At 39.4% G+C, this 12,957-nt stretch overlaps 1 long non-coding RNA gene across 1 annotated transcript in view; it reads right to left on the bottom strand.

Moving 5' to 3' along the window:
• Positions 1–12,957, bottom strand: part of LOC102311087 — a 185,086-nt gene that overhangs the window by 18,841 nt on the left and 153,288 nt on the right. The window contains exons 5-6 of the long non-coding RNA XR_316315.2: positions 10,303–10,375; positions 7,129–7,238 (exon numbers count right to left, since the gene is read on the bottom strand). This is a non-coding gene — a long non-coding RNA (uncharacterized LOC102311087). The remainder of the gene's footprint in view (positions 1–7,128; positions 7,239–10,302; positions 10,376–12,957) is intronic.

Here is a 12,957-nt window from a genome sequence, read left to right as displayed (position 1 = left end):
ATATATATATATATATGTATTTAAACACACACACACACACACATACACACCACATCCAAATAGCTTGCGTGTTTCATTACACCATCGATAAAAGTTCATTTGCGCTGTCACTTTGCATTCACCCGTCATACTGTGCAGAGACATAGCAAGTAAGGAACCTCTCCTGATGATGAGAGGCACACCTACTGTGGGTGTGTTAAAAAAAATCTGTATTGACAGACTGCCACCTACTGGATTTTACTGTAATTTCAATTGTACTATCACCCCATCTAATCTCCTTCTATACTGCATAAGCATGTAAACATGCATTTAACCTGTCACGTGTTACGCACATACATAAAGCTTCCCTGAAAGCAAGTCGCCCGACAACTAATTCAATATTTCTTTTTTCAATACAATCTTTAAAACTCAAGTTTGCTCTGGTGGTTTTCACATCTTCATGTTAGTTTTAGTTTGATTTATTTAGATGATTTGGGATTTTTTTTGTGAAATGAGAAAATGGAAAATGTAATGTAGATAATGTTTAATGTTTAGTTTTTCTTGGATTAAATAAAATGACTGCAACTTTTTGTCATTTGAAGATTGAGATTTAAAATAACTAGTTTGGCATCACGGTCAATCTTGATCGAGCGATTCAAAAACAAAGCATGTATTTTGTTTAATTTTTCATGCAAATGAGACTTTACTGAGTTATTAAATGGAAAGCAGTCATTCTAATGACGCAGGTGAATCACGCCTCCTCACGTGGAGGGACTTGGGGAAGGCTTGGAAGGCAAACGGTGATGCATAGCACCATCTTGTGGTTATATAATGCTGGATAAAGGCTGGCAACAAAAACACACTTTGGCTGAAAAATATCTGTCTGTGTAAGAATGATTCGGTTTGAAGTTTCATAGACAGTCCAAAGTCCTGAGATAGCATTCCCTCAACATGTGTATCCTGACGCACGTTTAGACTCTTCTTTCATTTCCTTTGGAGGTTGCAGTGGGATTAAGTATGCAGATTGTTTGCCGCACACGTTTACACTATGTTAACTAATGAAAGAAAAAGCTGAGATTATCCATTTGCATGACCAGTGATGCTGCAGCTCCATTTCTTCATGTTTTTCCTCTTTTTTTCCTTTTTTTTGCAAGCAAACAGTATGCGTGTGTTTAAGTCACATCTCAAAAAGCACCAGAACATTACCTGTCACAGGACTAAATGAGCAGCAGGTCCCATGAAACACCTCATCCATAACACCTCGAGACAAACCTGCGCATTGCATTAAACATGCGCACAGGCTCAGGGCTTTTGCAAAATTTTGCCTTTTTTCTCCACAGAGAACAAGACGAATCTCCCATGTTCGCTTCCTCATAATCACGATACAAATGCGATATTTAAGAATGAGCATTTCAATCACGACAAGTGAGGCAACGGGACTTATGAATGTGCTGTATTTAAGTAAGTAATTTGGAGGTTATCGGAAATTGTCGCTAATCATTTAATAATGCACCTTTTTAGTATTCTCCTGATCCACTGTGGTCACTGCTTCAATCTCTAATCCAGTCTGCTTGTGGCTTAGAGATTTGTCCTGAGAAACCGCTAGCTGCTATCTGACATGAAACAGATTTGATCCATTCTGCACTGCATATCTGTCTTTTTCAGACAGCCAGTATCCAAAAGAAATATGTCAGCAGACTGGGGATTATGCATTGCTGCTAATCACCAACCTGCCCAACATATCTTTGGTTTGACAATCCAAAAGTCATCCCCTCCCCCCTTTTTTCCATTTCGAATACTTATTTTGATCTTCGTTTAACCTCATTGTGCTGGTACAATCAGCTGTGTTAACTATCGACTTCATGCTCCGCCGGGTTACAAGATTATCTTGTGCAAATGAAAAGTGATTTAGCAGGAAAAATCCGAACATGGAGTAATTTCACATCCCTGTTCTACTGATGTTGAGCAAATAGACTCATCATCATCACCACCATCATCGTCGCCATCCAGATTTGCTCTTCTGAGAGCGAGAACGTGAGGGTGGCACACTTTATTCGCTTCGGGGATCACCATCTATCTAAGCATCATGAAGCTGATCACCAAGGGAAATAGTTTGTCTCTCATTCCTGCCTCCTGTAAATGTTGACTAGCTAACGCCGCTGTGCCTCGTGTGTACAGAAAAAGAAGAAAAAAATGATAACACAGGAAAAAAAAAGTGGAACTTCATTAACTTTTCCTCTTCTTTTTTTTGTCTACCACCTGCTGTGTGCACTTTCATTGTTATTTACACCCTTTTAGCTAACTGGATATTGCTGAGTCTGGCCAAATGTAAGCACACAACCTGTGGGATGAATGTGATGGATTTCTGGTATCACTGGTCTTTATTTGTGGTGTGACTATAACCACAATTCCCCAGTCACAGCTTATTGCAGGGTGAAGCTGAGCGAGATATACTCCGCGGCTGGCATGAAGCCACTGGACTTTGTAATAATTCATTGGCCAAAAAGCCCTCCATGTACCCACTGTGCAATATTTATACCCCACTGAATGTATTTCTTCAGCTACATCACCGCGCAGGCTTGGGTCAGGGATTTTCTCTCCTCAAAACGGGTTCTAGTATATCAGATGCTGGTTAAATGTGGGAAATGACACTAGGAATTTGCCCCGATCACACTCTGGCTGCTTACAATGCTGCACAGCTGGTAGCTGTTAAAATTGTTTTATGCTTTGTTGTGTTGCAGCGCCAACATCTAAAACACTGTATGTAGTTTTTTCTCTTCCTGACAATACAACTAAGTTAAAGAGATGAAAATGATGATCCTGTGTAAATATGCAATAGCTTTTTTTTTATGTCAGGTTGCTGTAAGCCTGTAATCTTGTATTCATCACTGACAGTTTGTTGTGATATCCTTGCATAGGTACTATGATACTCTACAGTACCTCATTTATTTAAGGTTTTAGTTAGTCCTTTCTTTGTTTTGTTTTCTCATTTTCTCATGTATTTTTTTTCTTTCTCTGGTTCTGCTGGAGGTTTCTTCCTGTTAAAAGGGAGTTTTTCTTTGCCACTGTTGCCAAAGTGCTTGCTCATAGGGGGTCATATGATTGTTGGGTTTTCTCTGTATGTGTTGCACCCCACTTTGCAGTTATTTATTTGTCATGTATGATTTTCGTTCCACTTCTCACGTGTACACCACTTTGTGTTGGTCTTTCACGTGGAATTCCAATAAAATTGATTCATGTTTGTGGCTGTAATGTGACAAAATGTGGAAAAGTTCAAGGGGGGCAAATACTTTTGCAAGCCACTGTATTATTGTAGGGTCTACCTTACAATATAAAGCGCCTTGAGGTGACTGTTGTTGTGATTTCGTGCTATATAAATAAAACTGAATTGAATTGAAAGGTGATTCACACACAATGTAAACATCTTACATTGTGATTTAAATAAAAAAAAAATTAAAAAAAGCCTTTTCTGCTGTTGATGAGGCTGAACGGACACAAGACAAACACCAGAAAAAAATACTGTTATCTCTAGGGGCAACAGTAATTTTGACTGGAGGAAATAAGGGAGCATAGTTGAGGTCCATTCCCACTAAATGTGTCAAGCATGAGATTCCTTCTTCCATTAAGACGTCAAAACTGTTCATGCTTTTCACAAGCCTTGAGGGCATGAATCTCACTATGATACAATGTAATCAGTTTTTGTGTTTGTCTGTTTGTTAGCAGTCTAACATCCACAGTTTTCAAGATATCATGTTCAAATTTTGTCTGATGGTAGATACAAAAGACAGCTTATTTCATTTTGGTGAAAATCGACACCAAATGTGAAAACCAGTAAAAAGTTAAAAAGTTATCATTTTTTTATTGAAACATCACAACAATACACCAACTAGGCTGGCTAAGCATTTGACCTTGACCTTTGCTGTTCATGCCCAAGGTCAAAGCTGACCTTGAAAAACAATTGCAAGAAACCATATCAACTAATCTTTTATATGACTATGGAGAGGGCTGTACAACACAGTGTTTATTTTTTCAGTACAAAACCCTAAGACATCACAATGATGACATAAAGTTTCACATAATGACATAGTAATTGAGAAATCTGCAAGCTTTTTACAGCTTGAACAGGCAAAGGATTTCAGACAGCTCTGCTCTAATCATATTTGTAAAATTAATAAAATAGACCATATTAGAAGTAATGCTTCAAGGTCATAGGTCAAAGGTTAGGATCACATGAATTTGGGGTGGCCGTCGCTCAGGTGGTAGAGCAGGTCACCTGCTACTCGGACGTTTGGTGGCTTGATCCCCGTCTGCCAAATATCCTTGGGCAACATACTAACCCCAAGTTACTCTCTGATGCATCCATCTGAGTTTGAATGTGTGTAAATGTTAAATAGAAAAAAGTGCTTGTGCGAATGAGTGTGAATACATGAATGAGGCAAGTTAGTAAAGCACTTTGAGTGCTTGGAGAAAGTAGAAAAGCGCTATATAAGACTGGTCCATTTAGCATTAGGAAAAGGCTTTAGTTTCCACTGGATCGTCTTCAAACTTTACGCAATATAAGAGTGACTGGGAGACATAAGCACTTCCTTGAGCTCCTTAAAACATATTTTTTCATTACAACATTACATGACTTCATATTGAAACCAAAAGATTAATATACTACACTAGATTTCCATTAACAATGCTGACATCAGCACAAATGATCTATGAAAACAGTGCAGACGTCATTATTGGGGGTTTCAGTATTACGAATGATGACATCAGCATAAATAACACCAGTTTTAGTATTGCTGTTCCCTGTCGGGGATAGTTAGCTCTCTGAGTGCTCTCGTCTTTATCTGTGTCTTTGTTTGTTTCTTTTTCTGTTTACTCCTTCTAGACTACTGAGACCTCAACAACCAGGCCTGGCACACAACTACATCTTAGGCTTCAGTAGTTCTTATCTATATCAGATATTATGGTCATTATATTGCCCGAGTCATTGTTTTTTTTCTGTGTTGAATTATGACATAGTTAATATTCATTTTAGATGTTAAGCAGACTTTCTGTGTTACGTTTGCATTTTTGCAGTATGTACAAAGCTGATTAAACCAACTTTATGCTGATTATGCACAACTTTTCACTTACTTGTTATCAGCCTTAAATCACTAATCTTGTCCCATTTCACATATCCGGTCGTTAAGTCTGACATCACTAGCCGTGTCTGGGCCTAAACTCCGCTGCAGGTCCATATATCAAACGATCACTATGGCATTACTGAGAGTTGAAAAACTGTCTAAAGTCTTTCATCTTTAATAAAATGATCAGCGTTCTGCTCTACCAGGTGTAACAATTGAGTTTAACATCCAGGCATCCATGAAAACAGAATTTATGACATTTAAGGAGTTAGAAGTTAGCAGGGAGTTAGCTCGCTAGCTTCTATCTAAATACAATATAGCATGTCCTGACTGCGGGGTTTTGGAAACAAATTAAAACGTACAGCTCTGTTATCACTTCCACATAAATGAAGACAGAAAACTAAACAGCAGTGACGTTTGTAGGGTTACTGAAGTTGGGCTAGCTGGTATATAATGATGTGCTACGTGACCGCTAGCGACACAGCTATGTTAGCATAATATAAACAAGCTAACTTTTTTTCCACTCGATAAAAGTTAACGTGAGTGTTCTCGGTGGTCAGGAACAAATGTAATCGCATGGCAGGATGCTGTAAAAGGACCAAACTTCAGCCAGGAGAACAACTGAGATAATCCATCCACAATACGAGGTTAGTCATTCATATACTGCTGCATGGGCTGGGCTGTAGTTACATCCTAAGGTTTTAAAAACTGAGCTTAAATAAATGATTAGCAGTAAGTGCAACAGCCGACGGCAGTATTACGAGTATTCAGACTGTCTTAGGACTTTTTGGTTACTAGAAAAAAGTCAAAGCATAAACATTTAACAAACATGAAAGCGCTATAACGCATTTTACTCTCAACAAGCAGGCGGGTGCTGGGAACGCAGTCCAGTTCTTCTTCTTTACTCTTATGCTGTTTTGTGGAATCACAAGGTTTAAAACTACTTATAAACACACACACGGGAAAGTAACTCCACCAGAGTCCTATTCGAGGCACTTTGCCGGTCCACACCGCCCGGCGTAAAGCGAAGCAGGGTTGGAATTGTGCACAGGATTAAAAAAAACAAGATAAATGCTAAAAGAAATTTTAATTTGTAAGTTCATAAATATAAACTCTAAATGCATTTAGATCGTTTTTACTACACTATACAATGTCTCTGTCACGATGTTAATATTCATACTCTCCAACAACATAGGTGGTGACAAAGATTACGAATTCCACCGCATTATGACCAATAGCCAATTGAGGCGATCAGACGTATTTGAGCGGACTGTCTAGCGACTGGTTATAGACAACCACCATAGGATTTCTTAAACTGAGCTGATTGCAATGACTTAGCGGTAATAAAAGCCGAGGGAGGTCAACAGTGATCACTGACTGTTTTAGGAGCTTTTTGAGATTAAATAGAAGAAAATACAAAACATTAAACATGTTAACAACACAAAAGCCATATTAAACGCAGACTACTTTAGGCCCGGAAGTAGGATTCGTCACGTCATCACTTAACGACTGGATATTTTATAGTAACTGTTTTCAAATTGTTTTCATTTTGAGAAATATGTGTAGCCATACATTGTAGTAAAACTTTTAGTGTCTTGAAATGCAGGAGTAAAAGAGTTTAGGCTAATTCTTCAAACATTTTGTAGTTTTCTTTAAAGATTCAGATGTACTTTATATCATTTTAAATAAAAAGTTCAAGTGTACTCTGTATGTTCTGTAACGAATAACACAAAAAATGAGCACATGGGAAAAATTAGCAAAAAAATAACCTTATCATATTCCTCCTTTTATACTTTTCAAATGCCACAACTCAATTAAAAACAAAGTCAATGACGTGGTGTGGAGAGAGTCTGCTGCAGTTTTATCCATTCGCAGCTTAAAGTTGTGAGAGCGATTCTTCTGCTTCTTTTATCATTAAGATGAATGACAACGAACTAATTGAAAAGTGAGCTGACAAAAAGGTTAGGTTTAATATAGAAAATCCAAAAACAGATGCCCTTGCATGAACTGAAAGAACATTTATCCGACTCACCGAGTAATGAGGCTTCTTTGGTGGGATCACGCAGGTGCCAACATGCTGCCCGATGCTGCGGTTTTACCTCACCGACACACCAGTGAAATTAATGCCCCCTTTGTCCCCACCTAGAAGATGAGATAGTAACTGAGATAAGAATACAAACCACATGAGTGTGTGCATATAGCCTGCCAAGCAGACTCTGTCTATTCTTTATTAGCAAAAGGAATCAGTGGATAATTCTAATATTAGCATCACTTTCATGTACTATTTTCAACAATGTGAGCAGTTACATACAGAAGAAGCAGAAAATAATATATATTTATATACGTATATAAATATGTTTGATATAATCAGATTTTCTTTGTTCACTTTAAAAAATGTAAAACATCCTCTCCAGCTCTTTGGTCTCTAGCTTACAGCTTTTTTTGTAACCCACTATTTTAATATTGCAAACAAAATGATGAAAGAAACCTGAAGGTGCACATAAGAAAGCCGTAAAACAAATTTATGGTGGCTGTATCTTCAAATTCATCAAGTGCATCATCAATAAACGTATAAATTCACATCTGGTAGGAATATGCACATTAAGAAAAGAGCATGCAAATGAACATAGCTATGTTTAATTTTCATTTGAATTTTGCAGATTAATGTTGGCCAAAAGAAAAAACGTTGTACTACCTTTAGGCTCATAATGATTACCCCAGGTCAATCTGAAAGACTCCACTTTGCATCTAAGTGGCTTCCTCTTAGTGTTATTAGAAAAATACCCATCTCGTTTTTCAACTCGTGATGCTCTATTTGCATAGAATTAACCTCTCAAAAGACATTTTAAAGGCAGGCTTAAGCTGACGTGCCTCTGGAATATCTTACGTGCATTTGCATAACGTCTGCCTCCTGCTCAGGTGATAAAGCAGTGCTAAGCTGGATTACAGTATTTGGTTCTGTAAGTGTGTGGGTGTGGGTGTAAGACTGCGTACCTGCTGGTGTACCTGAATATGTGCTGGAAACAGGATTATTTTCTTTCTTTCTGTTTTGGCATGCCTACCAATTGTGCCAGCAGGGCCAAAGAGAACACTTTGCTATGCCTGACTGACATGCTACTCATGTGACCTCATGAAAGTACAAATCCCTTCAAGCAGTGTAATAAATCATTGGAGCCAGGTCTGGCCCACAACACTTGGATGGATGCACACACACACACACACAGTGCCAACCATGATATAATATACTGAAGCCAGTTTAGTCTTAAACGCTACACCTACTTTTGTATCCTTGACAATTTAACCTGCTCCAAAAGAGCTTAAACCTACCCATCTAACAGTTTGTGCCAAAAAACAAAAATAAAGACTACTTTTGTATTTTGCAACAAAAAGCTATTTTAGTATTAGAGCCACGTCAATGACGCAGTAAAAGCCCGCAACACTGTACAGTTTTAAGTGATTCGGTTGTTTAATACTCCAAAGACGCATCATTTTTCAGTGCTAACGGGTCACTTCACAGTTACTGTAAGCACTATGAGGAAGTAGACTTCCTACTTTCAGGAAACTTTTTTTCTTCTCGGCTGCTATTTTAAACCAGGTCACCTGCTACTGCTGTGAATTCCACTTTATATAACACGACTCCATCTGACAGGCGTAGGGCACCTATGTACCCGCAGTTCTTGGTAAAAATGCATTACAGCATCTTTTTAACAACAGTGCCCCTAATGTTTTTTTTCTTCCCTGAAAAGAAACAGCAAATTCGATTTAAATTTAATGACTTAATGGCTCTTAAACAGGGCACTCGAATGGCTTCCAACAGTAGCGAAGCGTGATAGTGACAACTCTGCTCCTGTCATTGACGCAAAGTTAGCCTTCCTCACTTATCTGTATTTAACTGTCTTTGCCTAGCCTTTCCACGCATGTCGCATTTGTCGCCGTCACCTTTAATTTGAATCAGTGTGCCACCTGCGCCTCCTGCCAATTTTTTTTACAAATGCTCCCGGTAATTACAACAAGGCATTGAGTAGCATCCGAAGTCTTGTTGAAAAAGATCTTTCATTCTTAGTGCCTGCGATCTCATTTAACACACTTAGGGATATATGTGATGCTGCCAGCAGGGACAGGAAATAAAAATGAGGGTCTCAATCCTCCTTAAGAACAGAGCGTGTGATAATTTGATGTCAACACGCTTCCCCTACGAGTGTATTTGATGAGTTCATTGGAAATCCTGTGGACATGTGGAAGAATGTTCTGGTGTGCACTGGCCTCTGCCCGGGGAGCAGTAACTCAGAGCAACACAAACGCTCCAATTACAGCTGCACCCGCAAGTCCTCCGGGGGAAACCACGGGACTGTTCATTGATCTGAAAAACACCGCTGTGATAGAGGGTAACTTGGCTTCACTTCCAAAGGACATGAACTGTACTTTTAATTATCCCAGCTGGAACGTTATTATGATGATGATAATGAGAGAGACATCATGATTTAGCCGAGGACAGTTCGGCGTTTGCAGTTGTGCGAACTTTAGTTAGTGCAGATTAAAGCGTTAGTGTCACGACACGGCTTTACAGCATAATTATACACTGCAATAACGCTATTTTAATACGGCAGGTGATTCTGAAGATTCAGGGTGTTTGCAGGAGCAAATATAGTGAGAGGTGTGAACAGCGTGCATCACACAGTCTTCATATGAGAACAGCTTTGCTCTTAAAACTGTAGAGCAGCAGCAGTGGAGATCCCTGTACTGCAGAGGGCACCGTTAGCATGCTTTGTGTGTCATCAGCCCAACATGGTAGCCTACTGACAGCATGAGTGGAATTAATCTCAAGCTGTTATTGAATAAAACTGCCTTTGCAAAGGCACTCATTTATTTTTCTATAGTTTGTGCAACATTCATCCCGATTCATAATAAAAGTCAGACAAAGAAGAAAAATATTTGCCACAAGTGAGCAATGCATCATGTCCTGACATGTATTCTACCTTTATCTTAATCCATACTAACATCATTTATTTGTCTGACCCCTGATTTGATTTCTGTGGGCTGACATTATTATTCTCCTGCACTGCTGACATTTGAACGCTGGAGGTAGAAAAAAAAAGAAATCCCCCAGTGGAGTGGCTGTCATCAGTGGAGTTTCTCAGATTAAATAACACAATTGTAGGGTTTGAGTTTTTGTTGTTGTTGTTGTTTTCTTTCTTTTCAATCTTACCCGTTTGGAATAATCAGCTGCGATTGCTGCCTCGGACCAGAGCGACGAAAGAACAGAACTCCTCCGAATTTCCCTGCGGGTAAAGAGACAAAGAGGTCAGGACGTGTCACGCTTTAGTCCATTCACCACTAAACACTTAGATCGGTGTACCGAACGCCAGTGCTGAGTTTGCATACAGAGTCACCGCACCGAGGTGAACGGAGACGAGCATGAGCTGGCACACACTGTAGTGTCTTCGCGCTGATGTGTTATCACCGCAGCCCTATTAGGTTTGTAAACATGCTTCATGCACTTTGAGAAAATGACTTTCCATTGTGCATAATGAGAGCTGCTAAAAATAAAACTCCTGCATGAATGCTGACAGTGTCTGCACCTTTTGCTGAAGACAGGATGGCAGGATGTTTGGTTATGTCTGCTTGGAAGTAATAATTTCTGACAGTGCCTTGTTTTAAAAAGCGTGCAAGAAAGCATAAGTATATGCTTGACACACACACACACACACACACACACACACACAGCCAGTTATAATGACATAGTGCATGTAGTTGGGGCTTTAACTGAATGTGGTTTCAGGTTGTGTTGTGAAAAGGGACACAATATCCAAGCAGTATAAAGGCTGATTTTCATTCTTAGGTAGAGGCATAAATATTAAGTCGTCTACGTTTGCTTCAGTTAAGTAAAACACGTGCCCTCGAGATTGTCTGACTACCCTCAGATGTCACAGTGGCACAGGTGATTGACAGATCTCTGGCTGCGTTTGCCTCCCGTGGAGAAAAAAACAAAAAAAAAACACCCCACACGGATAACTGGATGTTGGACACCGCAGCACAAACTACCTCCCCTATCCGCTGTCTTCAAGCGATCTTCAAAGCGCCACAAACGTGAATCTCGCTTCACTTTCTGCATCTGCAAACCTACTTCACATCATTTTTTTTCTTCACACACCCACTTTGCCGAAGCACTTGATATGCAAAAATCATATGTTTACTTTTGAGATCAAAGTTTCTTTCTTTCCCTCCCCTTCTCCATTTTTTTCACCCCCATCTAAAAATGGACCCGTTTCATTATGCAAGCCAACAAAGAGCAGCGTCTGCTCGCGCAGCCCATTCCAAGCATACTGATTAATTAGCTTGTATAATTAGCTTAATGATTTAGAGAAACATGGCCAAGGCCACCCAAGTAGCTATGCTAATGGACCCCTGTCTACAGCAATTAAAATGCCCATAACTTAACAATGGTGGTGTAGAAGTCCACATAAGAGCTGTTGAGGAAAAAAAAGTAGTTGCAGTAATCAATGCAAGCATCACGTTAGCTGGCCCTGTGGTAATGAATACCTTTGCACTTATCAAATTGTGAAATTGTGTTGCAAGAGTAGCATTTGTACACATGCGGACACCGCTGGAACTCTAAGCGCTAATGAAGTGTTCTCATTTGTCTCTATGATGATTAGTTTTAGCACCGGCGGTACACTTGGTGCATTTATACCGCAAATTAGTCCAGAAATGTGTTGCAAGACGCTGAAAATGTGAACCCTTCTCTGGTGTCACGCAGAGCAAATTTATTGTCCGTCTGCCTTATTACGCCTTTCTATACAATTTCTGTCTGCCAGTTATGCTAACTCCGTCCCTGTGTGAGCACATACTGGAAAGTGAGTGAGTTAGGACATGCAGTTGTGGACTTTATAGTTTCCATTAAATGTGAGTCAAACCAGACAGTATCTCTGCTCTCTGACAGTAGCATCAGCATTCCTGGCTGTACTTCAGACATAAATCGCCCATTTATGACCTTCCCCCTGAACAGTAACCAACAGAGACACCAGCTCGTCTCATAAAACCACCAGAATGTTGAACGAGAGAGAGAGAGGTGAAGACATCACTTCCATCGATACACGGCTTCGAAAATGCCAGTCAAGTGGGAGCAGTTAGAAAAAAAAGAAAATCAAATTCCTATTTGTATATACTTTTAGTGCTATGACTGAATGCTGGAAAGATCTCACCTAGTCATAAATGAGTGGTAATACACTACGCACTGTGCCGCTGACAAAGCGAAAGGAATCACGGCGCCATCGAGCTTGTATAAGCAGAGCAGGAAATGGACTGGGTATGGAGGGTGAGCTCAGAGTTTGTTGCAATATTACTCTAAAACAAGTTCAGAGCTTCTGGCACCAAGATACTTTAGAAAGGCAGACTAAAAACATTCTGATGCTGAATGCAGGACTAGTTAACGATTTAAAGACCAGTTATGATATTTATACATTTATAATTTAAAATGTGATATACGAGTTGCAACATCAGAAACATCAACACTGATAACTTGGTAAACGTTGGTTTTCTTTACCTTTGAAATTTTAATTTATTACTAAGAATTGCCAAATCGACGCTATCAGCTGATAATATCAGCCAGCTATTATACATTATATTATATTCACCCATCCAGTTCATTGAATTCAAGTGTTGGAATCACTTCCATACATACGTAGAAATCATACATATTAAGTCAAGCATCTAGCCATGCTGACTGCTTCTACAAACATTTGTGAAACGATGGGTCGCTCTCGGGAGCTCAGTGAATTCCAGCGTGGTACCATGACAGGATCCCGCCTGTGCAAGAAGTCAGTCATTAATTTTCCTTGCATTGTAACAGGTGCAAAGTTTG

The sequence above is a fragment of the Haplochromis burtoni genome, unplaced genomic scaffold, assembly GCF_018398535.1.
Source record: "Haplochromis burtoni strain Fernald_Lab_line unplaced genomic scaffold, NCSU_Asbu1 Contig_136, whole genome shotgun sequence".
Taxonomy (NCBI): domain Eukaryota; kingdom Metazoa; phylum Chordata; class Actinopteri; order Cichliformes; family Cichlidae; genus Haplochromis; species Haplochromis burtoni.
Note: the sequence above shows the minus strand (reverse complement) of the source record. Positions and strands in the feature narration are given on the sequence as shown.